Genomic DNA, 25,440 nt, shown 5'->3' on the forward strand with positions numbered 1-25,440 from the left:
GATGCCAGTTGTATTTATACATAATAGAAAACAAGAAAAAAATATTGAGTTATGGATGTTTCTTCCATCTAAATACAAAAAAAACATAAGCATTAAGAGAAGAAAGATAATAAGAAAAAATACTGTGCTGTAAAAAGGATAGGAAGTAAAGACTTTGCCATCATGTAAAACTGTTTCACCTCAAAAGGATGAGAAAAGTCACCATTCCTAGGATGTTTGCCAAGTTCTTACACTGAAGAAAATATGTATTCCTGAAAAAGATAGGAAATATTAGTAAATAATTGCATCATAATATTGCTTTTCCTACTTTATAATAAAATCATACGTTTTAGTATGAACACATTTTCGTCCTGACTATAAACTTTACTCATTTTATTAACTGGTCACCAAAGATAGAATGTTTTTATCTCTTTTGTAAATAGGTCTCGTCTTTATCTCCTTCCTGTAAAAAGCCTCCCTGTGTAGTGTGTAAACGCTCCTTTTGCTGTGTGGCAATTAATTTAGGACACAATGACAGCCTTGCTGCAATGAGCTACCTTGTTGTAGGATTGCACTCTGAAATAAAACAGATCTGGATTAAGTGAAAATACAGAACAGTGTGCAAACAGGACCTTGAGGTATTGTATCAGCAGTAAAGAAAGAGAACAGCCTTCTAAAGAACTATTATCTTAGTTTTGGGCCTCCATTTTCAGAAAGACTGAATGTTCTTGAAGCTTTTAGTGCATTTTAGGTGTTTATTTAAAGATATAAAAATTTTCCAAAGAGTTTATTTTTTTCAAATCAAATGTTTAATTCACTTTAGCAAAGTCAAGTATACAAACTTAAATCACTGAATTTTAGGTTCAAGTAAATCAGAGGTGAATAGAGAATATCTGGTAACAGTGTGTTTTAATACATTAACAATATTAATCCATAATGGCAATAATGAACAATCCTGAAGTATTCTGAATTAAAAAATGTTGAATTCCATATTCAGAGTAGGAAATTCAGGTGGTATGTATTTATCTGTTTCTTTATGTTATATTCTAAAATTATATGCTTTTTAATGGTGGCAATTTCTATTTGTTTATTTGATATTCGAATAATATAAAGCAAGATAAACCCTGTTGAAAGCTGAAGAACATTTGCATACATTTAGGTTAAGGTGTTTATTTCACAGCTTTTCCCTATCTCCTTTTTGTCACCTAAAGAAGCAAGACTGCATTTCCAATACTTAGAAAGAGCTCACTGACATTCCACTGCTGTGTTTGCACTTACTGTCAAACACTGTCCAGAAAAAAGATGTTTTTTTTCATGTAAGGAGGCACTCTGAATAAGAAGAGGGGGAAACTGTCAGCAGAGAAATAAAGACATGGATCATTTGTTATTTAATTAATGTTACATTGATTCAGGTGGTTAAAAATAATCAGTGAAAGCCACATTTTTACATTTTGAAGAGGAGGTGTTATTAGTGTCATCACCAAAACCACAAAGGCTAATACATCTACAGAAACTACTGATTGCATTAGGTATGTCCATGCAGACAGCAGAAGTGCTCTCAATAGGCCTAGTTTCAATATGGAAAAATGTTTACTTTTTACCTACCTGAGTTTCCAGGGTGGAAGCTAACAGAGAGTGAACCAGAGTGAAAGTATGTTGTACGGCATAACTATTACTACTCCAAAGCAAAATTCATTAACTTTCTTCACTTACTCATAAATTATTAGTCTCTTTTTGGCATCAAGATATCTTGCTTTCATAAATGACAGTATTTTGGCTTCCTCTGAACTGGAATCTTAGATGAGCTAAGTTTTAAAATCTTCTAAAGATTTTGACCTGAATGTAGCAATGAATTTCAAGAAATTCTGATCTCTCTGGAAGCTGAAAACCAGAAAGTCTACCTTGAAAAGAAGAAAAGTCTTTCTTCCTATGAGGAAAAATTTTGTCTGTCCACATTTGTGAGGACAGTATGTGACCTCAAAGGTCATCTTGGTTACAGTCATTCGGGCTTAGGAAGCTGAAAGCTTTATTTGCACTTAATTTCTCAGAGAGGGAAGTTCAACAGCCTCTGTTATAATAATATTTATTATTATCATCATCATCATCATCATCATCATTTTAATTTGCATACATAGAGCCAATGCCTACAGCAAAACAAAGTGCTATAGGCAGCAGTCATGAAGATAATATTAACAAGTTAAGCAGTTTCAGAGGATGTTCCAGCCTCTGAAGCTTGATTGTCATCACTCTTAAATTGCTAAAACAGCTCCTAAAACAGTTTCAGCCAGTATCAGGTTTTGACACAAACAGTTCTCAGGCACAGCTCAAGGGTTACTATGGGTCATGGACTAACTACTCCCAGGAAGCAGTTTCATGTGTTACAGGGAAGAGACCTTTATGACATGGAGGTTTGCCTGTCAGTGATGAGTGACATCAGTGCCACTTTACAGTCTCTGACACATGTAATTTGCTAATTAAAACACAGCGAAACTTGTCCCTCTAGGTGAGAAGTTTCTGAGGGTGGTGAAATTTGTATAATTGCTTTATAGCACAGTTTTACTTGTGAGTTTGAAAGACAGAACATTTTAGCAGGAAATCAGCAGTATTAAAAAAAATAGAAAGAGCTATTTTGAGACAGATGAAAGTTTTTATTTAATCTAGGGTTAATTTCAATCAGTATTGAGAAGTGGTGCATGTCACATGAAAACATCCATGATTACTATAGCAGCAATGAATGGTATTTTCATACACATCCCACACCCCCCATAAGCCCCTTGGGTTTTTTCAGGCCAGGAAATTGAATAGTTAACTAAAAAAGTAAGTTACATTGATTATAGAGCCTCTCATTTCTTTAATTCCTGGTATTTTCTAAAGAAAACAATTGTTTTTTTCTTCATGGCAATTAGTGACTTCTGTCAGTTTAGATCAGTTAAGAGTCCTTTAGAGCATTTAAGAAAGAATACAAAGAAGTAACCCAAACCCAGAAATTATTGGACGGTGATAGATTAAAGTAGGATTAGTATAATTATTGAGAATAAAATTCTTCTCACTGTCATCTTGAAACACATCCATACTGACTTTCTGAAGACAATGAAACCGTTTGAAATGTTGCAGTTCAAAGCAGGAGTTCAACTGGCTGGCAGTCCAATGCTGTTACCAAACAAGCCCAAATGTTACCATACAAGACCCAAGATGGGACATTTGAGTTTTTGTCCTGTCCATGAGAGCAAAGATTTAACACACAGTAAAGGCCATGTCTCAGGGCAAGCTGCCAGCTTGGCCAAAAGCACTTAGGAAAATTACAAAAAGAACTATATATAGCAATTATGTTTTTTAAAGGGGGTTTTATAAGTTTCAGTAGGCAAAAGAGGTGCTGCAGATTTTCTAATTATGAGTTTGGTTTATTTATTATAATTGTATCTTATGCATTAAAACCATAAATAATCTGTTTCCATCAATTTTACCCAGGGAATTATTATAGATCATTGTACTTGTCTTTTATTTAACTGTGTTTTGACGTTTATTGTATTTTGGTGTTTATATTTTGTTTAGACTTTATGATTAATAACATAAGTAATTGCAATAAAATACATGCACTTGTGCATAATTTATAATAGGTATGTTTTATCTCGCTTTTTAAATAGCAAGCCAAGCAAAGTATATTCTGGTACTTAAACATACCACAGAGAAGATCATATACAACACTATACTGGATAGCTATTTTATTTACTTCTTCATGGCCTTCATTATACCTAAACAATATGTTAGATGAATATTCGGAGGGGAGAAAGCAAACCCAAAGACTTCAGCAATGTTTTTAATTAATAGACTTCTAATTTTATAAATTAATAGATACAATTAAATTTATCATTATATGAACTGACATTGAAAGTTTTAAATAATTTTCAGAAGTGAATAGATTGAACTGAACTACTTAAATGCCCTTTCATAGCATACATTAAATAGGAATGTATAGAAAGAAAATTGCAAGCCTTTTATAGATAAAAGTGTGAAATCAACTTAGTCTCACATTAATGCAAAAATACATAAAATACATAAAATACATAAAGATATATTATTAATCCAAGGCTGGCACTGACAATTATTTATGCTGCCTAACTTTGCCAAGCAAAGATAAGAGTCAGATGTTTTTTCCACCTCTTACCATCCATTCTTCTGCCCCAGTGCAGATAGCAGTGAAGCTGAACCAGCCTCTGGTTCACATCTTGGGCAGGTTAAGAGGTCTTCAGACTTCATTTACCACTAAGACTTCAGACCATCGTAAGTTTAAAACGTAGTTTCATGCTGACAGTTTAATGGTCAAATAAGCAAAGAGTTAATGTACTTTTAACATCTAAACCTTCTGACCTTTCTTACCAGGCCACAAAATGAATTTCAGCATGGATTTTCTGACATGTCCTTGTGCACATGTGGCACTGTCTAAACCAGCTGCTTGTGTTTACATTATAATCCTTTCAAAATATTTTCCTTATCTTTTTTTTATTCTGATTTTTTTTTTTTTTTTTTTTTTGCATGGCCCCTGTGAGGCAGGGAAGGTAAGCAAAGACATTCTCCTCTTCCTACCTTTTTTTTTTGTTAAGTCAACCTTCAAAGTCACATTATAGATCATCTGAAGGGAGGGGAATCTCACACAAGTTAAACATTCAACTTTGTCTTTTGCCAAGAGAGGGGTCTGGAGGTTGTTTTATTTTAATGAATGTGTCAGACCTGAAAGTGTTCACCATACAACCAGCTCTTGCCAACAGTAGGTCAAAGAACTAAATCATTGTATTCATGAGACAGAAATGTCATCCCTTCCTTTTACACAGAGACCCTTCACCTTCTAGTCTTGCAAACATTCTAATTGGCTCTTTTCCAACAAAAGCAAATTAGTTTCTTGACTTCATGTTAACATATGAAGGTAAAAGAGAAATTTGCAGTGTGTATAAAACCCTGTCAATATCAAAGGAGTTAAATTTTTATGGTAGGAAAGAGAGCATTTCAACTTTCAGATTGTAAACAAAGTAATTCTCTTCATTTTTAGCTCTTAATAAGTTTCTTTCTTTGTTTAGAAAAGTCTATAAATATTAATGGTTTATATTTAGACTTGATATTTATCAATATGATATTATGCGGTTTTGATACATGCTGTTAAAAGGGAATGATTCGTCTGGATCCTTTCAAGACCTCAGAGGCCAGGAAAAAAAATTAAATAACAGTCACTAATATTTTGCATTTTGTGCCCATCAACAAACATCTGGAGAAATAAAGTAAAAGGAAAGAGTTAAAGAGCTTTAAAATAAGTAAGGAAGGAAGGGATAAAACAGGCATATTAGTGATAAGTTTTGGGACAGTATGACAGTGTTTGAGGTTTTGTACTGTGGCCCACATTGTGCTGAGTACACTGGAATGCATTAGGTATATTAGTACAATAATTCACACAATAGGAATAAATAGGAGGAAGTAAAAGCTTTGGCTACGGCATCATTGGCATAAGTGAGGCCTGATGGGAAGAGTTCTGTGACTGTAGTACTATTATGGGAAATTATAGGCCTTTGCCATGGTACCCCAGAACATTCTTCTCCCTAAATTGGAGAGATGGATTCAGTGGGTGAACTGTTCAGTGGATCAGGAATTGGTTGGATGGTTAGATTCAGAGGGTAATGGTCAATCACTCAGAGTCCCAATGGACACCAGAGACAAGTGGGGTCCCTCAGGGGTCCAAACTGGGATCAGGGTTATTTAATGTCTTCATTAGTGACGTAGACAGAGAGATTGAGCACACCCTTGGAAAATTTGTAGATGACACCAAGCTGAGTGGTGTGATTGACACACCTGAAGAATGCCATCCAGTGGGACATGGACAAGCCAAGTGAGTCTATGGGAATCCTATGAGGTTTAACAAAGTCAAGTGCAGGGTGCTGCACCTGTGTTGGGGCCACTCCCAATATTAATACAGGCTGAGGGATGAACAGATCAAAAGTTTCTTTCTCTACTGAAGAACTCTTTTTTCCTTGACACTGCAAACCAAGTGGGCAGCGAGCTCTAGGTGGAGGTGGAGCTGATCCTGCCAGTGTGAAGCCAAGGCATAACTCCCTGTCAACAACTTTAAAACCACTTTTTACTTAACTTTAATTTTTACCTAGTCACAGTTCCTTTACATGGAAATACAAACAAGTAGAACATGGAGAAACAAACTGACATTACAGATTCACCCATTTTAAGAGCTATTGACCTGTGGTAAAAACTATCCACTCATTTGAATGCCAACAGCAACTACAGTACATTGACCAGAGAAATTGTGAAGTCTTCATACTGGACATACTTAAAAACATGCCAGACACAGCCCTGAGGACTGTCTCTCAATGCACCTGTTCTGTGTAGGGGCAGTGGACTAGATGATCTCCAGACATTTCTTCCACCCCCAGCTGCTCAGTAATTCTGTGACGTACTTCATTGCAGTGATTTCAGAGGTGCATGCACTTTTGGCAGAATAATGTGATGCCGCACAGTTGCAAGGAAAATGGAATAACATATTTATTATGACATCAAAAATCTTCAAATTTTCCTAAGGATAAATTTTTGCTTTTGATTGAGAATCTTTCAAAACTCAGTGTTTTCTGAAGGGGAAGTGATTTTAAAATGGCCTTTAGCACAATGTTTGTTTCACACTGAAAATGTTAAATAAGTGCCAGAAATGCTTTTCAATATTCTATTCAGCAAACCAGGTGCCAGTGTAACTTACAAATAGACAACACCTTGGTAACTCAAAGCCTGTTATTAACAACAGACAAAGGGAAGAAAAGAGAGAGAAATTTATAAAAAAAACAACAACTGAAATGTTAAGTAGCAACCCTTATTTTAGATTTCCTTATTTTATATTTTTTTTCTTAAAGAATCTTTTTCAGTAAATATAGAATGCAAGCAGCAAAGACAGCAGCATCCCAAGATTCTCTGTAATGCCCTCTCCATGTGCATCAGTCAAGACCTCAGACATCAATACTTCCTTTCCTCTCTAATATTCACAAACCTGTTCCCAGTTTTCAAAGAGTGTATGTCAGGAGTCACAAGAGCTGCCTAATTAATCCTCATATTTTCTCCAACAGGTATGTCTGAAAGTATAATTTTGTGCTTTGATCACTCATACTATGTCAATGACCTCTGTAGAGACAGTCACAAAAAAGTGAAATGGTAAAAATAAATACATTTTTGAACTTTACACAGAGTTGCTTTACATTCTAAAACTAACTGAAGACTTTTCCTCTTTTACATTTGAATCCTGTTATGCTATTTGAATTAAAATTCAGTTGTCCTTCAGAGAAACCAGTAACTGGGTATATAAATTCTTTCAGCTGAGAAAAAAAAAAAAACCTACTTTTAACATGTAGGTGAAATAAAAAGCAATGATGTATGCAACTGTTAAATAAGTGGCTATAATCTTAAAGACATTATTCTTTTTATATTTACTATTACTCATGTAAATAATAAATTTTTTCAGAACTTTTTTTTTTAGAATATATTTTTTACTAAAGGAATATTTTATTTTTTCAAGCAAGTTATACATTTATAAGGTTAAAAAAATAACATCTTCCAAATTTTATGACCAAAGTTTGCCTGCAGTACTTTCTTGTAGGTTTATTAAAGCAAATACCCATTTCATAAAAGTAATACCAAAGACATAATTGAAAAGTAACATGCATCATTGCTTTCTGATCATCTTGCCATTGACATTTCAGAGGAATACATCAGATAACAATGTGTCTTCTTCATAGTCAATTCTGTAACCCTTAATTTTTAACTTCATAATCCATCTTTTTTTACCTCCTGCACACACCTATGCTTATATTCTCTTCCTTTATTTACATCCTCATGTATCCCCACTTTCTCCAGACCACACATAGAGGCATATAAAAGCACGAGCAAACTCCATCCTGAATGCATTTATTTTCCAATTTTTTTTCACATTCTCACGCCCAAACATAGCACCACACTGTCTGGTTTCCCCAGACTTACCATCAGCTCAATTTATTTTAATCAAAAGAAAGGAAAGGGAAGTTGGCATGAACAGTAACATAATTCTAACAACTTTACAAATACATTAAAATGGAATTGCTTTCTATCTATGTCCTCTATAACTTCCATGCAGCATGATCCTTCACAGTACATAATAAAGGAAGTAATAATTGTTTATTACTTTAACAAGTATTGCCAGTAGATACAGAAGTTCATAAATTATTAAATCAATATACTTACAAGAATCATGGCGAACTCCTTTGGTTTTAGTAAGAATGCAGAGTAACATGTAATTCCATAGTAATTTCCACATACATTGGGATTTTCCAGCACACTGCTTTACTTCAGAGAAAGAAAACAGAAGGAAAATGAAAGAAAGGCAAGGCAAGGGTCTATATATCAATATCCTTCCAAGGGTAGTGGTTTATAAAAATGTGAAAAATTAGCAAATAGTAGTAAAATGATCTGTGGAACAGCAGAGGTTTTAAACTTATTTGGTACTCATCTTTGGACAGACAGGGTTATGGCAAAGAAATATGGAATAACATCTGGTACAATACATCATCAGTCTGAACCTAAACAAAATAAAACCCAAAACACCATCCCAAAACAGAGATTAGGAAAATACAACAACAAAACAAAAATATGTGAGCTGCAATATGTTGGAGTGGGCATTTCTGTTTTGAAACAGAGCAAGCAAGGAAAACAGAAACATTCAGACTCTTCAGAAGCAAAAGTAGAAACATCTAAAGAGGTGGAAGAGAAAAAGACATACAAATTTGAAAACTGATTCTCATGTAAACAAAAAGATTGCATCTATTTACTACAAAAAGGCATAAAGGAGAAGAGAGAAAAATCTGTAGTGAATTCCTCAAAACCAAAGAGTGTAGAAATATAAAATGTACTCTTGTATTAGAAAATGTATTTTCTTGTCAGAAAAAGCCACTTTATTTCCCCATTTAATGTTATTTCATGACTTTAAAAGCAACCATGTTTTAACACCCACTGAAATCAGCTTTTTCTTCTAATCTTTAAAAGGAAGCTTCATTTCTGTCTACTTATGGTACATTTGCCTCATTTTTCTTTATTACAGATAGCATGATGACACTTAAAGGAAAATGATGTTTTGTGTGCATACAGTATACAAATGCAGCGGGTGCCAAAGACAGAGATTAAGATACATTGGACTCTTTTAGGCTTCTATCATTTCAGCTCAGTAACCCTGTATTTTTAAGAGTGGTTTATACACAAAAGAGTTAATTTTTTTTTCACTGTAGAGAAGCATTACATCCAACACAAAAGTGATCCTTTTATTTAATGATGTTTAAAAATTATTTTGATACTTCAGCTCCTCAGTGAATTTGACCTGTTTCATGATTTCTATCCTTTTAAAATACTCAGTACAACTGATTCCATAGCAATTTTCCTTAAAAACTCAACATTTGCAACCAAGAATAATTGAAACAATTCATAATTTTAAAAATAAAGGGGTTTTTAATATTTTAAAAGCTTTATCACTGATAAAATTCATTTTGATCAATGATGTACCCCACGTCACTAATATCAACCGATATAACTTTTCACTGGAAATTTAATCAAATCTATTTACAGACCCTTGCTGTAGTGTTTGATAAACAGATTTGAATTACAATGGCATACAAAGTTTCACAACATGCACATTATCAGCCAATATTTAATAGCAATAATTAAGAGACACTATTCCTACAGGACCCATTGGGTTTTGCTGCAGGAATATGAAATAAGGGAAAGCTACCTCTATGTTATCCATAAGTTAGAAAAACCCAAAACACACCAAAAAAAAAAAAACCTAAAACCCACACAAAACACAAATATCTGATAACATTATCTATTTTAAAAAATAAGACAAAAATGAGAGATTTGGCATTTGTGTGTATTAAAATTAAAGGTGGATCCCAGAACTTCAGAATTATAAATTAAAAACATGAAGCACCTTCTGTTTCTTATCTTTTATAAGCAGCAAAGACATGTGCACTGTGTCACACGGGGAAAGAGTTTCTATAAGTTTGTTTTGCTTCTGCAGAATCTGTGCCACCCCAAAATCCATTGCTCCACAATGTCTGAGCAATATCAGTACAGTAAAACTGGTGTTTTAAATTCAGGAACCTGCCTGAATACAAGTTAGGGCTTCTTTCCCATAGTAGTATACCAGACAAAAAGAATACTCTTCTTAGGTTACTTCTGAGCAGACTTTTAAGTCCACACACACTGGAATGAAATAAATAACCCATTCACTTATCCTCAGAAGCACCTGGACATGAAAGAAGGGATAATATGAGTGGACTCAGCTCACAGTTGCAGAGCCAATGGGAAGGAGATGGAATTGTACTCAACAGGAAGGAGATGGAGTGATGCTTATTTATTCATTGTATAATAAAGCAATAAATGACTACCTATTTGGAGGCAACAGATGAGGCAGTAAAGAGGAGAGTGCATTTGTGAACCCCAAGTACTTCAAATAATGTTGTGCTTTTGGATGACGCCTAAACTGCTACTCAGGGCTTTCTGTACCATCATCTGTAAGTCATTTTTATGCACACTCTAACCTGGCCTTACAGACAGACTTAGCAGGGAGACACTGGTATTTCATTCTTGTAACAAAGCAATTTACCTCACAAATATTGCTGATTATTGCATATCGCATCACAGGACAGAAGAGATGTTCTTTGGCAGTTCTCTTTTGCAGCAAAACTTCTAAACGTACTCTGACTCTAACTTTTATTTTCTCTTTTCAAATCACTTTAATATTCTTGACTTTTGTCCAAAATTCAATAGTTGTGGGGATTATTTCCATGTTTGCATTACAAAATGCAGGAGTAACTATAAAACAGCTCTCTGTTTGTTACATCTGGCTCCATTCATTTTACACTTAATCCTGAAACGTGTCTCCAAAGCTATTTTATTCTTGCAATATTGGGAGGAAGAAAAAAGCTGTCTTATTTTTTATCGTTAATTATTCATTTAATTTTATATTTATTTAGAATATATTTTGAGGCACTAAATAGATATTTTATTTTCCATCTTTATGATGGGAAAACTATCCACTACTTTGACATTTGATTCTGACTACAAGAAAATAATAAATGGTTATTGCTGCTATAATTTTCATAATGGTTTTCTACTATTGCCTGCTTAACTATGGAACATTACATATATTTGCAATCAGATTTTTTCTGATTCTCAGAAGGTGAAAGAATATCATAAGATCCTTAAGCCTTAAAAAAATTACTGTATTATTTACTCTGGATTTGGATATAGAGAGAGATCCCTTTGAAGTTTTGCTAATGAGAAATACTGCCAAGGATTTTATCTTAGGAGAGGACTTAACCATTCCAAATATGGTTTAACAAATAAATTCTGTCAAACAAATAGATGGAAAAACCAAGAGAACTATCCATGAAGAAACAATTAAACAAGAAACACTCATATAGACACAAATCAATAATTAATATAAACCCTTTCTCAGGATTTGTTTGCACACTTTCTATGTTTTTGTAGTCTCTTATAGTAAGTGCACCTAGTTAAAATTTGCAGCATTTTGAATGTCACTGCTAAATATAGGTATATATATAATTATTACAAATATGCATTAAATCAATTCATTTTAAGATTTTTATAGCCTAAGCTTAGTCACCAAAATGTTGTCACACAGTTACTCATTTAAACTTCCAAAGAAAAACTAGAGAAATACAGTGGCAAATCTCTTTTTGATATTTCTAATCAAATTTTGATAAATTAATGAAATACTTGACTAAAATCAAGAATATGATCTTTTTAACCAAAGGCACAATGAAGAAATATTAAGATAATCTCAAATTATTTTTATCAGCTATTGATTAAGTTTTACACATGAATGTGCAGTAACATTTGAATTCTCCATCTCTTTTTGGGTAGCACCCTCAGAAAGGTTAAGAGGGGTATTCCAGACCACCTCGGCTACCCATGCAAAACTTAAAGGAGGATTAAAGATAGCAATTATTTTGCTCTTAGTACCTGCATAACGTTTCTAAGGGCTGTAGAAGAAAGTGAAGTTTATGAAAGGATGAGTTCTACCCTAAGATTCCATTTTTCCTTGGACTCATGCAGGCATTGATGTTTGGTTCATTATTCATGTTTCCCCAAAAATGCACAGCCTCTTATGAGAGGCGGTAGGCATTTAGAGGTAAGTGATCTAGTGAGGTCTGCTTTAAACATTTAGAATTTCACTCTTCCAAATCTCTTCTGTTCTTTAGGAATCTTATACCTTATAATTTGTAGCATTTCTACTTTACTTTTTTCCAGTTATATCTATTTAAAAAGCCCAGGCATTCCTATGATGATTCTTCATTGTCCAGCACAAAGCCTAGCTCCCAGATTCAATATTCCCTATTTATTCCCATTTGTTCTTTCATTCCCATTTCAATTCTACCTTTATTCCCCCATCTGTATTCTTCACCCCCTGCAAAGTGACATAATGGCAAAAAATGTGATCTGTAGTTAACTCACAGAACCCATATTTTTTATAACTGTTTTCAATGGTAAGTGCAAAAAACATTTTGTAAAACCATTTTAGGGAAAAGTCATTTATCTTGAAAGTAAATAAGTCACTTTTCTTTGTCAGCTGTCAGATATTATAACCTAAGTCATTGGCTCTCTTTAGTGAGCATACTTAAAAGACTGACTGTTTCTGTGGGAAAGTAATCCTGACTAGGATTACATTTTACATTTTACATTTTACCAGCAAATGGTGGATTCATCTTGAATTCTCACTGACAATCTTCAGAGCAGGACCCTCTCATCTGAAAAACATAGACACTTAAATGCAATAACTCATCTACTACTTTAAATAAAGTTGTGTAACAAATATAAAAACTAACTCTGCGAAAGTGTTTTGCATTCTTAAATTATTCACATGATTTGAAAATGGCACCCTAAGTTTTCGTTTAACTTTCAAAAAAGGCATGCTCCTTTGTAGATGTCACCTTATTTTTTTCCCTTCAATTTTAATAAAGAAATAGTTCCCAGGAAGGCATTCTGAAATTAGGTGCTTGTTTTGGCAGAAGAAAGAGACAGGAAAAAAAGGCAACAAAATTTCTACTGATATTTGTATGGATTATGTCATCTGTAATGTCTCTATGTATACTTTCATATACATACAGACAATAAAGTAGATCTAAAATCTCTGCATATACTTCATCATTATGTACCATATAACAAGAGAAATTTGAACTGAGGTCATTAATGACATGTCCCTATACAAAAAACTTTTTTTTTTTCCCACTACAAAGGCAGCCATGTGTCACCCAACCACCTCATTCTTTTTAACCCAAATTCATTGAAGGAAATTGACTCCTTTTTTGCAATACACCTGAAAGAGTGGGCTGGTTTGTGATTTGGAAAAATAAATGAAATCTTCTTCAGTTAATAAGATAATATTTTATGGTTTCATTGCAGTTACCTCATAAGTATAATGATAAACAGAAGGCCTTGCTATTTTTCTAGCAGGAGTAACTTATAAAAAGATATTATTTCCCTTGTGGCTTTGCTGCACCAGATGGTTTTTTTTCTATGAATAATTTTAGCAGGCAAAAAAATTGACTGGCTACCTTACTCACAGATAGCTAAGATATGCTATTACTTGCTCTTCAGTGTTCTTTACAGTACAGTTCCAGTGATTGTAACATAGTGGTGGATTTCAATAGTATCATTACTCATTTTACCACTCTCTCTTAGGATCAGGTCGTAGTTTCTTCCACCTCATTGCAAAGAATCAAGGTGTTCAAGAACAATCCAGACATTTATATTAAAATATTTAATAGTAATTATTAAATCTAAGTAGAGGAAGGAATTGGCAGAAGTAGTTCAGGATTTTCATTGGATCACTCATTGAGTAATTTTAGAGTTCTTATATGAAGATCTACTACCTTACAGTTTTAATCAGGTTTTGTTCAAATGCACGCTAATAACAACTTTTTGCAAACAGTTTGTATGCATTTTATTTATTCCTTAATAGAATGCTGATACTGCCAGACAACTATTATCATTAAAATTTGACTTCTTGTATAATGGTCAAGCACCCTCTGAAAACTGTAATCCAGTGGATGCTTATACTGGATGGAAGGAGGTGGTACACTCTCATTAACATATATATTCACATATATTGTAAGATGTATACAGAAATATCGAGCAATAGAGAACTGCATTTTAGTACTGTGTGAACTCAAAATAAAATGTCACCACCTCACAACCAAAGCAGTTTTTACAATATACTGGTCTTTGACAAGGTCCAATTTTTCAGCTCAATTAGGTACAAAAACCAAGTGTTGAAATAGCTGAATTTCCCCAAGGAACAGTAATTTCAATTTTTGCTCAGCTCCACTTAATGTTACCTCAGTAACCCTCCTTTTGCCTGTTAGACAAGTTTGTCTACATTACCAGTGGGAAACCATCCTCATTTATGAGGTGGGAAAACAACCTCTGCAGAGCCATTACTTCCCCTTTCCATAATGGTGTGAAGAGAGTAGGCTGAGCCTTGATATTATTTCTTTCCTCAAGAATGTAACTGTGCTAACACAGAGGCACCTGGCCATATAATTGCATGAAGTATAGAGCTGCTGTACTAGTCTGTTCTACCCAGAGGTGATGGCAGAAGGTAGATTGTGGCTGAGTTACAATCTGCATCTGGGGCACTGCAAAAAAATCATTCGCTCTTTGCTCTTTCTATGTGCCATTGGCAAAGTATTTCTACAAAGTCACAGTTTATCTGTTATCCATAGCCACTGCAATGACTTTGGTCTAGCAGTATATTACCTGAATAATTTTTGGCTAGAATAATAGCGTCATTAACATCAATAAAATTATCTTTTTACTCTAGGACTGAAAATTAATTTTCTTTTTGAAATGTGATCTCTGCAGAAAAAAATCAAAGACAATTAATCTGCAATTCCAGCAAATTTCATATCTACTGTATATCCATGAACCATTTTTAGCAATACTTTTTTAGTTTCTTAAAAAGTTTACAGATATTATTATTGCTTTCCACAAAAAAATAATTTTAGGAGAAATGAAATTATTTTGTGGAGATGCACTTCAGCATTCATTGACCTGATGTCTGCACAGCAATGCAAGCCAATATATTTGTATTGCACATTTCTGTATTATATCATTTAACATCTCCTGTGTTCAAGCTGAAAATTAGGAGGAAATAGCTTTTTGATACTCACCATATGTTGCCTTTAAGGGGAAATCTAAGACATCATTTCACAAATGTAAGGGTGTTTTCTTCTCTGTGAAATTCCACTGAAGTTAGCAGGACTGTCCCAGGACAGTTCTGCTGCTCAAATTATGGACTCTGTATTCCAGTCTCAACATGATCTTTTATTACCTGTAGGTACACATATGCAGTATTGAAATATAATTATCTAAGATATTAACAATACCTTTCTAACCAAATTCAAATTACAAATTTTGCATTCACAAAAGTTTGGCTAATCCACACAGTTAATTGTGTTTTAAAATTATTTGTTAACCTATGAGTGGATCAAAATTCAGCTTCTTTCACAATGCTAATGAAGTGAAGAAGCACATATGCCAAACATGATTAGGTACAACCACATGTAAGTTCATAAAACAGTCATCATTCCTCTTTCCCTGCTTTCTAGGAGAAAGAAGAAGCTTACAGCAAACTGAGCACACCATTTAATGAGAAAAAAAAACATGAACTTCTACCTAGCGTTCCCAGCTACAGATACAAGAGTTAATGACAATAATCTTTGCACCATAATTCAGTGCTTTCAGGTACCTAAGGTTCATTTTTATTTCAGACAAATCTCTGTGATCAACGATTTGTGACTTGGTAATGCTATATTAAAATCAGAATAATTATGCCTTTTAGGAAATGACATAAGAAAGTACAATGGAAAGCACTTTTACCATGGAATATTGTATTTATTAAAAAAGGATTCTCACGGACTAGCATAAGTGTCACAGAAGATTGAACCCAGTCAACGATAATTATTACTTAAATTCTGCCAAATTAATTTAAATCTATATAATCAAAGAGGATTTTTGTGTTTTCCTGTGTATTAACTTAATAAATTACAAATGGAACTTGCTGAATTTCACAGTTAAAGCACACATCTCCGGGAAAGACATTTCCTCAGAAAAGTGGAGTAACTCCAACATTCTTCTGTGAGCTGCCTGACTATTTGTCTCACTGGCACACCTAAGTAACTGTTTTCTAGGAACAGATTGATTAACACCACTTTGGTGTCATCAGTCCCATCCATTGGGATTGAGAGTCAATGGCAAATAGGATTATTGTAAATCCCCTGAAGAATGTCCTGAAATTTTAAGGACAGGTGAAAACTACATTTTGTTGAAAACATACCTAGTGACTGTGTCTGCAAAATAAGAAGAGAACTCAAGTACTTTCTGAAAACAAAAAGGAAAAAAAAAAAAAAAAGAAAAAAAAAAAAAGACCTGGAAAGTGCTCAATATATCAAGTTGAGCATTTCATATGGCTTTACAGGTTCAGTGTCCAGAAGACGAATGAGTAGAAAAGTATGCCAGAGATTAGCCAAATAACCCAGTCTGCCTAGAAAAAGAAAAGTAACTATATTGATCTTGCACATAATAAGAATTTGATTTTTCCTTAGACCTTTGGAAAAAGGGATGCTGTCTGTTCACACTTATATAAGAAGAATCAACTGCTGATATAGTCTTCATTAGAGGAAGTAACTTCACACAATTTCCATTTATGCTTTGAAAATAAAGTTGAGTGGAATTGAGGAAATATTAATCATGTGAAATTTTAGACCTATATGTTTCATTTAAGAAAGGTATTTATTTGCCTTGTGCTCCTGCGATGCATGCAATAGGAGCCTCATTTAGTTTTGTTTTCCTAGAAAAGATTCTGCTTTGATCTCTTAATGCAGCCCACTGAAAAGGATTTCCCTTTTTATGTGGAATTCCAGCTTACTTTTTTGAGCAAGTATAGCAAGTAAGTGCATCTATTTGCTACAAAGTGTATTCATTTCAGAAAAAAGATTTGTGTTTTAAGGTTCTTGTTCTTCAGATCCTTTTGCAGTGTCATGGCATATCACATGTGCTATGCTATTTATCCCAGTTAATCTTTCATTAAATACAGGTGATTTTCTTTTTTTAAAAAACTAACTTGGATTTCTCATTAACATTACTGGTAGTGCATTGTAATTCTCATGCAGTAGTTGTCTGAATCTGGCCTAGTAATTTAGTAAATAAAGAGAGAAAAAGTCTGTATAGTTTGATGTGTATGATCTATTTCAGGGCAGATGGATGAGATTAATCAGCCCTGAAAAGCATAAACCTAACTCTCTTAAATGTAGGTGCTTAGACTTTAGACAATTCAGTAAAGCAAGCTACAGTTTTCCCATGATGCTCAGTCACATATTCAGCCCACTATACTTGGCTTAAATATAAAACTTGGAAAGAGTTAACTACTTGTAAGAACTCTACTGTCTTGAAAGAATCAGGCCATTATCTATACCTGCATAAGAATTCATTAGTATAAGTTGTTATTTAGTGATTTCATAATAAGTCATTCAGCGGTCTCTCTCACTGAAGTATTTCCTTGTGTATGTGTCCTATAAATAACATTTTAAATTGTCATTCACAAATAGTCACATATTAATGAACCATCAAATGCAGTAAGAACATCAGAATTTTAACCATTGTGTAAATTCTATGGAGCCTGACAAGACACTGACAACTATTAATGTGAAAGAAAAGAAAGGTAAAATAATCACTTTCCCATAATAGGAAGAAAAATAAGAAAGAAATTCACAACAGCTGCTAATTAGACACAGGTACAAAAAACTGAACACCCATGGGCAAGAACAAAAGCAACTTATTAGTGTAAAAAAAATCATTAATTCCAAGGAATTAGTTTCTTCCTGTGTGTGTTTCTAAAGAGAACTCCCCCATAAACTCTTTCTCCTGAAACAATGCTTTTCTTTGTAGTTAGATAACCCTGACAATGCAGAATGATGCACATTTATGACAAGTATAGACAAACACTAGCTCGAAGATTGCTGTGAAATGGTTCCATTCATCTCCATGGAGTGTTAAATGTGAGGCCTCATTAGCCGAATCTGCTCACCATTTTACTGTTAATCACCCTCCTTTAAATATACAGCTAAAGCTATCTATTTTGGTTAAATGGCATTGTTAAGCTCAGAGCCGGGGGAGTTACTGAAGCCATAAAGGCAAAACAGCATTCAGGGCGCAGTAACTCAGCATTTAAATGTGCTTCTTTTTTGGGAAGTTAATTTTTTTACTTAGTTGACTTTTTGTTACTGTAATTTTTTCCAGGGTGGGAAATTAATTAATTTAAGAAACTGTATCAAACTATGAACTACTTAGTAAATAATGTCAAAGGTTTTTAAGCCACCCAGTCTGTGAGCGTATTGAGGTTTAAACAGATGGTGACTTTCCTCTCCTACATTTTTCACTATATTTACCACAGTTAAGAAGTGGCTAATATATGGGGTTTTAGCTTTTTTTTTTTTTTTTTTTTTTTTTTTTTTTTTTCAAAATGCTACCTACCTAAACAGCATGGAAAGAAAACAGTAGAGTGAAAATGAAGGACAAACTCAGAATGTTCTGAGAATAAAAAAACAAGGCATGCCTCTAAGTTTGAATCCTGAGACAACAAACTACATATGTTCACCACATGAGCAGGAGACATGATTCTAGCGGGTGTGAAAGCTATTCTGTATCCTTAATATAGACTTTCATACACTTCCTTTGAGCTAACATTTTATATTTTGTTAGCTAAATCTGCTAACATTTTATATTTTGGAGTGGAAGTTCTAAAGATACTGACCAGGTGGCAGCAATATCTTAAAAGCTGTGAAATGGAGATGAATTAACAGGTAGGTGGAAGTTGGAGCAACAGGAGGTCTGAGACACCTATATGTTCTTTACACTCATGGGCAGTAGGTGTCTGAGTCAAAAAAGCAAAAAATAACCTTCATAACATCCTTATTTCAATATGATTTTCAGTACGCTCCTGATTATTGGACTTTATATGACAAGAGATATGGAGCATGGCACCTCAAAGGCAGAAATCAAGGATGGAAAAAATAAAACTGTGGTTCAGTGCATGATTGGTGTCAGTCAGTCTGTCTAAGAGGCAGACAAAAAACTGTTTCATCCATGAACATGGATTCCTTTGGATATGTTCTACTTCAACTGAATAAAATTTCTGATAGTCAGGGGTCAAAGAAATCTGGATATACACCTGTCATTGTCAGTCCATAATGTTAACTACAGTTTTCCCTGATATAAAATAGGGATGATACTACTAATCTAATTCAGGTATCTTGCAAAATAATTAACAAACTTAAACACTAAACACTTTATGAATGAGATTTCAGTTACTAGAAAGTGCATCAGTTAAATAGCTTCTTGAACTATAAGTCTGAACACACCTTATTTGAACATAGAAAATTTAGCACATTCCAGGCCTCGCTTATGCTTGTGTAAATTTGATTCAACACCTCACATTACTAAGCACCAGAGCATAATGAGGTTGTATATATATTGTGGGTAAGAGAAAAGGAAATACTTTTTAAAAACAGAGTTTGGAGAGATAAAATAATCTGAAAGTGGTAGCATTTGTAGTTTTCAAAACTTACCTTATGGAAAATGTTTGTCTACAGAGAATAAATATTTCTAGCAAGAAAACAAATGTTCAAGCAGGGATGATTTTGACTGGAGGTCCTCATTACTTTATTGTGTAGTTCTCATCAATATTGTCATGTAATAAGAAAGGTTTAAGAGAATAGTAAACCAAAACATTTTGAAACAATTTCTTTGTGAGGAAGTCACAGAGTATTTTCTATATCAGTCACAGTGCAATGTGTCTCTTAGTAAAATTGCTTCTGGTTTCATGCAACAGAGCCTGATGTTGATGAAATCAATTACAAAATGCAACATATTAGTAAAGCTGGTTTCAGATACACCTCTCCTCTGTTTGCATTTAATTTGCATAATAACCTTTTGATTAAGGAAACAATCCAATGCTCTGAGAGACAGAATGCATATATCTTTATGTGATATTTAATCAGTGATTGTCCACTTTGATTTGGATGAAACATAAGCCCAGCTGCTTACTTCTTTTATTATTACCCATTTCCTGAAAACTGTATTGATTATAGAGCAGGTTTACTGACTAGCAATTTATTCAAATGCATAACTCTTTTCCCTGAGATATATTGTGTTAAGATTTCTTTATAAGATGGGTGTGGGAGTATGGGTAGTCAGAGAATCATCATTATCCCTCTCATAGGGATTTCTTTTCTGCTCTGAAAACAACTTCATTCACAATTCTCCAGAACTAGTGCTATGGTTTCTACTCCAGCAGTTGCATGACCTGATAAAGCTGTGTTAATCAAAACTATGCATCAGCTGTTCTGTTGCACAGATCATTATGTTCCACAGTTTCTCTGTTACACAAATCTCTATCACAGGTCAGCTATGAAATGGTATACCAAAAATTCTTCAAGGATCTTCAAAAGTTAGGTTGTGTTCCTTGAAGCTATAAGTAAAATATGAGTACAGCATTTTATTTAACAGCAAGACAACAGGAAATTATTGAGATTTAATGGCAATAAGTTGCATGCTGAAGCACTAAAATATCTGCTGTTTAGAGTGTTTCTGGTGAACTTCAGAGATAGAATAGGAACCCTGTGTTCCAGTAGTTTAATTCTAAGTTCAGTTTAGTTAAGATAGAGAAGAAAGAAACCAAAAAGACTTTAAATAATTATTTAGTGTGGTATCTTAGCAGTAAATTCTTGGCAATCACATAGCAACAGGCATGCTAAAGAGGCTTTAAAAGATTTCAACAGTTGAATTTTTTATCACATCTGTTTTACTCTGGTAATTAATATGCTGCACCTATTGCAGGTAAGGATTCTGCTTATAAGACTGTCTTTTAACAGTTTGCAGATTTCGCTGGAGTCATGCAGAGAAGAAAAGATTAGGGGGAACAGACAAGGCTTTTTAGCAAACACACAACTGTATAGTGCTGTAGGCTTACACTCTAACTTTCTGCCTTTATACATCTGGACCTACAATTAGCAGAAAAAGCCAATGCTCAAATATTTGCCCACAGCTACTGTCCTTTTCATAATCTAAAACCAGACAGACTCTCAAAATAACAAAATTGACTTGATTTTTTTTTTTCAGATAATGCGTACATTTTTTATTTCTTTTGGTTTTCATTCTGGCAGTCTCAAGGAATAGTTTATTTTTCTTTTTCTGAAGACAGTAGTGTAGTATCCTAAAGGAAAATTTAAAGATCTTTTTAATATGGGAAGTTTCTTTTTTAACCTTAGGTCTTATAGATTCAATTTGGTCAGAAATGCAAGCAATTAAGAGCTATTGATGACAGTGGGCATAAGCTATGTAAATATTGTATTTGGGCCCGCATTCTTTGTATCCTGGCTTCCCAGGTGAAAATTCAGATTTTCAAATATTATCAGAAAATAAAATGCTAAACCTTCATATACTACCAGAAAAAAAGATTCGTAAGATAACAGAATTATGGGTGATTAAAATTCATTATTGAAACAATTATGTATTCACATGAGTTCAGAAGCATGGATCCTCAAAAAACCAAAAAACACACAAAAATCAAAAAACAAATAAAAAAACCAAAACCCCCCAAAAAAGCTACATCACATCCTAAGATTCATAAAAGACTAGTAGGCAAAACAGGCACAGCAACACACACACACAGTTCATCACTTCTGTCGAAAAGGTATTGTATTAATTTATAGTAGTATTTTAGCCTAAGATCTGGAAATACTCAGCACACTCCATTCTCTCTCTTATTCCAGGAAAAAAAAAAAAAAAAAAAAAAAGAAAGAAAAGAAAAGAAAAGAAAAGTACTAAATTTCCAGCAACTGGTAACAGAAAATACCAATCTTGTAGAATTACCTTATTACCTTTGTACTTTGTAAGTGTTGCAGTGTCACCATGGTTATGGAAATATTCCTTTGCATGGTTCATTTTAAAAACACAAATAACATGCAGTGAAGAAGTCACGGCACAGAGGAAGAAAATTCAGCAAAGGAATGTAAAAAGGCTGAGTGATACCAAAGATGCAAGTGTAATATCATGCAAGATCCAGTTACCAGCAGCTGGCCTTCATCCAAGCTGAGTTTGCAAAGGAGGTGTGAAAGATACAGTTGATAACTTATCACACAGCATTATTTATGTAAACCACTAAAAGCATGACTTCACATTAGGAAGTATTAGGAAAAATAAAAAAAATAATTCTTGGGTTTATAAACATTATTTAGACATCACTCACAAATCTGCAGTATTAAAAATGGGCTTTCTTTCAAATGTAAGTCACATATATATCAGAGCTTTCAGGTATGTTTTCAAGAAGGAAGGTTGCAGCAAGTGTGTCCACATGGAGTGGTTTCAAATTGTGTGCTGTCATTCTGAACACTGAATGTCATTTTGAATTTAGGTGGCAATAACACAGCTGCTGCACCATTTCATGTGGTTTCTCCGAAACAGAAAAAGAACTTGCAACTAACAAGTTATGCATGCTTGCTCTGCTTCAATTTCCCCATAAGGTATTGATAACAGTAATTCAAGTAAGCAGAACCTGCAGCTTGCTTCAGTTTCTTTTGATAGTAAGAGCCTCAGCAGGAAATTTGCTTTCCCGTACAGTGAAGAAATGGCAAAAAATTAAAAAGATGGACTATGGCACTGTGTCATGATCTTTCAAAAAGACAATAAATACTCATTAAAATCTTTTCATAGATTAGAAAAGGCAGGATCTACATGTTGTTTTTTTGTGTTCTCTTTTTTTTTAAATAAACTTCTTTTTCTTCCTCTGAAATTATGTTAATTTTTGATAATCTAAGTAAATCATTGTAAGAGTTTTCACCTTTCTGATGAGCTGTTGATACAAGGAATTGTTTTATTTATTGTCTACATATAAACTTTTTTTTTATTTATGGTCTGCATCTGAAACTGGATTGGCCTTTTGCAATATCAGATCTTTCAGAAGTAAATCCTGACTGTTTGCAAACCATAATAAAAACATGGAAGACTACAGGAGGATAAGTAGCAGATTGAAGATGCTTACATTTCTTTTTCTGCATACTGCGTTCAGAAATTCCATCTTTTTTTTTTCTTTTCCATTGCCCATTATGAGCTACACTTTGAATCATTGAATCATACTCATTGGAACTGACTTCTATGGGCAAGTAGTGCAACATACTTTAAACAGGTCCAATAATACCCCATTGCTCAGCGACACGTTCCAGCAGGCTTTGGATGTCTTCATGACCTCTCTCGCAATCTCCTGCAGTTTTTTACTTCTATCTCCACAGAGAAAAGACATGTGTCTCCCCACACAAGCCTCCATCTGCCTGATTATCTTGGTGTCTCTTTGAGTGACACTTTGAGGAGTTCACTCAAAGTGAATGCAAAGTTTAGATAGAGACTCGCTTCTAGGGTGAGATTGTCTGGCCTGTATTTCCCTGAAATCTCTCCTTATAATAATTCTTTACACCATTACTGAAGATGTCTGCATTATCCATGTTACAAGCATTCACTTCATGAGTCTATGACTGCAGATGAGAGCCTTCAGTAGAAATCTTTCCGTGGTTCAACTCCTACCCTGTCCCAAACAACCTTATTTCAGAGAAAGAGATTAGATCTCATGCCACATGAAGCATCAATTTGCAGGACTTCGAAGTAGATAGACAAAAATATTTACAGAATATGCAGAAGAGAAGGATTTCAATCCTTTACTGGTCACATAAATCTTCAAATTAGAACATTGATTTTAATATGTTGCTTAAAACCAGTGATAATACAGACACTGTTATTACTTCTTTACAAAATTATTTTTTTATATGGACTTATAATGCTGTGTGTCCTCAGCTTCTTGACCTTGTCTTCTCTGAATTCTGTCCATACACTTCACAATTTTTGAGTATAATGTCCACTGTGATCTTTTAAACACTAGTTGTAATAGGATTAAACATCAAAAAGAACTGTTCTTTTTTTTTTCTATTTTCCAGTAACTTTAGATTGAAGACAGGCAAGCTGCAGATAAAACAAAACATTTAATACATGCTCTGTTAAGTCCTAGAACACATAGCTGAAAATGTTAAATACTTGTATATTTCCCAAATCTAACATGTAATAATCATCTTCAATATTCCTTCATGACCCTGACTGAGCTGATTTTGTGAAAGAATTAGCACTTTACCTCCAGGTTTTCCACTTCATTCCACATATTTATCTCACATTAGTTTCAAACATATTTTGGGTTAAGTACCTATCCAAGATTACATATTACAAATACATATATTCCCTCCTTGATGTGCTCAATGATTTCTTATTAGTGCTAATGGAAATTAAATGCATTTACATCACTCAGAGAAGCTCATTACTGTAAAAAAAAAACAGAATCACAAAGCAACTGAGATTATTTTGCCTACCTTGAGGAAACTTTAGATGATGGATAATTTAACAGCTGTTGTGCCATCTCTTCTTGAATCTAATCATAGAGCTGTACCTGGACAATCAGATTTATGGCCTGGTTGTGTTCCACAATGTTTAAATTCTGGAATCATGCCCTTGTGCCATTGGCAGTAGCATTAACAACACATCAAAGGATATAAATGGATTTTTGCAAATCCCCATGTCTCTTCCATTTCCTAAAATACACTTTTTTTGTACCAAGCATTTTCAGGATCTGGGTTATTATCTTCAGGGAAAAACAAAAAACAAAAAACCCCACACCTGTATTATATATAAACATTGTGAAAAAAAGTTTCTTAAGGTTTGCAGAAGCAACACCAGATGTGCACTGAATTAGAGGTTTCCATTTATTATATTAGTTATATTTAGAAATACTCTTTTCAATTTATATATTAACAACTTTCATACAAACTCTGCATAGATACACACAGTTTTCTGCAAGATGTTCTCAGAGGGAATATTTAACAGCCACGTTTATCAAAATCTCATATCACAGTGGATTGGTAGAATAAATGTGATTCTACTTTACAGACCAAAATGGCAAACTGAGGAGTTCTGTCTTTATAAACTTACACTGATTGAAGCTTTTAATAAGTTTGGTTTACAAGAGATATTTTCTGATTGCCAGTCCTAATCTGTCTGTGGATACCTGGAAATATCCTTCTTACCATCTGGAAGCTGAAAGATGCTTTCAGTTTTGCCTGTTCAGTCTTCTCTTCTTCACTTTATGACCTCAATTTTACATGGGTGAATGGTGAGAGGTGGAGTCCTGTATCCCTGGTACAAACATCAGGATGGACGTTTTACAAAATGTCCTGTGTATGCGCTCCCAAACTATACCTCAGCTGTGCACAGATTATGGCAGAGATT

This window comes from Pyrgilauda ruficollis, unplaced genomic scaffold (assembly GCF_017590135.1).
Source record: "Pyrgilauda ruficollis isolate IOZ18807 unplaced genomic scaffold, ASM1759013v1 scaffold32, whole genome shotgun sequence".
NCBI lineage: Eukaryota > Metazoa > Chordata > Aves > Passeriformes > Passeridae > Pyrgilauda > Pyrgilauda ruficollis.